Raw genomic sequence first — 1,921 nt, 5'->3', positions numbered from 1 at the left:
AGGGTTGGAATAGAGCTCCTTGTCTTTCTCCTTAATAAAGCTATTACCCCCAAACCCTTTTGATAAGAGTCATGGTGAGTCTAACATTTTTATCCATTGTTTTGGAAGACTGGAAAATTAAGTGTCTCTTGCCCTTTTCAAAGGCAGTGGACAGTGATACAATTTCTATTATTCAGAGAAGTATAGCTTCCGTTGGAAGGGTCCAGAAACAGCTGGTACTATCAGTAACCTTTCTCACTGTTTAGGGAAGATCTCTTAAAAACATGAGAGCTAGGGTCGCCTGGGTGGCTTAGTCGGTTAAGCGTCCGACTTTTGCTTAGGTCATGATCTCGCGGTTCGTGGGTTCGAGCCCCGCGTCGGGCTCTGTGCTGACTGCCAGCTCGGAGCCTGGGGCCTGTTTCAGTCTGTGACTCCCTCTCTCTCTGACCCTCCCCTGCTCATGCTGTCTCCCTCTCTCTCCTAGAAATAAATAAAAAAACATTTAAAACAAAACAAAACAAAACAAAAACCATGAGAGCTAGTTGTGGATGATTATTGGCAGGAAGGAGCAATGTCTAAGGAAACTGTGATTAGTCATTAATAGAGGATAAATGTTGTGGTTAGATCCAGAAGAGGCCCTAGATTATCATGTCTTGTCGTCTCATAATGACACTATATTCAAAGTGGCCAATGACTTATCTAAGTCAGCCTTGGGTTCTATGATTCTTAAATAAAAAGTTTGTCATTTTCTGTATTTGGTAGTGAGGGGGCCAGGGCCAAACCAAAGAGAAGAGACCAAGTATGTGGCTGGTGCCAATGGCAGGTAAACATGTTTTGGGAGGAGTGACCCATTCTGGGATCTTCCCCAAATGCCTCCATAAAATATATAACAGGGAGGGTTCAGAGAGTGGAGGCTACTGCTCATTTCAGAGCTTAGACTTTGCTAATAGCAGCTGCTTTCTGACTGCAGTAGGCTGTATACCCTTCCTTCCAGACTGGGGGAGACCCTCATGGGCCCCCAGGAACTAGTTTGCAATTGGGCAGCATGACACACTGCTCTGTTTCCTCCTTGGTGTCTGTCTCTCTCTCTTTTTTCCTTTTTCTCTCCATTTCTCTTGGATTGAGGCAAAGAAGCACTGCATAGGTGCACTGCATAGACTTGGCAACTGCATAAGTTTCATAACCGAGTCAGTATGGGGTCATCCAGGAGCCCCTTCTCCTGGGAGCTGGGCCTCATGGGGCTTTGTCTCTTTCTAATGTGGAGGATGAGCAGCTGACCAGAGGGCCAAGGTCTGCTCCAGGGCTAGTTAGTTATATTTAATACCATCACTGTTGCCTATTGTGAGCCATGGGGAGAGTTCTGGGTAACCTATCTCCCATGGCCACTCCTAGCTTTTTCTTTTGGGTCTTGATTAATGCTTTTGTATTGTTCTGATGCCCACTGGCCATGGAACCTATGCCAGGTGTCAGGACTCCTTGTTTGAGAAGTCACTTTGTAGGTATCCAAGTATTTCACAGACTGTTTCGAAGGTCACTAATAAAAAAATCCCTCCACCCCCAAGGTACAAAATTAGTTTTTGCTTGGCCCACCAAGCACTTTATTTATTTACTTATTTACTTATTTAATAAGTAATATAATTTATTGTNCCAGGCACCAGGCTCCTTTCTTTCATTTGTATTGAAGCCCCTGGTTTGTTCCTGATCTTTTATACGAAACAACTGAAAAATCCGTGACATACCCTTTAATTAAACAAAGACTTCACATCATTTCCAGAGCTTGTGGGATTAATCTTAAATAATAATTATATAGTTCTAACAAAAAAAACCTGAGGGATCTCAGAAAACCTCATCAGACTCAGTGATGGTATATTTTAGGCAAACCCTGAGGGTTTTAGCATTTAGCTTTTTAATGCTTTATCACTCATGTTTATTTTTGTATACA

The 1,921-nt window shown here is 42.9% G+C and overlaps 1 protein-coding gene across 1 annotated transcript in view; it reads left to right on the top strand.

The window, feature by feature from the left end:
• The window catches only part of REPS2 (RALBP1 associated Eps domain containing 2), a 174,282-nt gene that overhangs the window by 67,755 nt on the left and 104,606 nt on the right, over positions 1–1,921 (top strand). The gene's annotated exons all lie outside the window — the stretch shown is intronic.

Source organism: Crocuta crocuta, unplaced genomic scaffold (genome assembly GCF_008692635.1).
Source record: "Crocuta crocuta isolate KB4526 unplaced genomic scaffold, BGI_CrCroc_1.0 scaffold657, whole genome shotgun sequence".
NCBI classification, from domain to species: Eukaryota; Metazoa; Chordata; class Mammalia; order Carnivora; family Hyaenidae; genus Crocuta; species Crocuta crocuta.
This window is presented reverse-complemented; position numbering and strand designations above follow the sequence as displayed.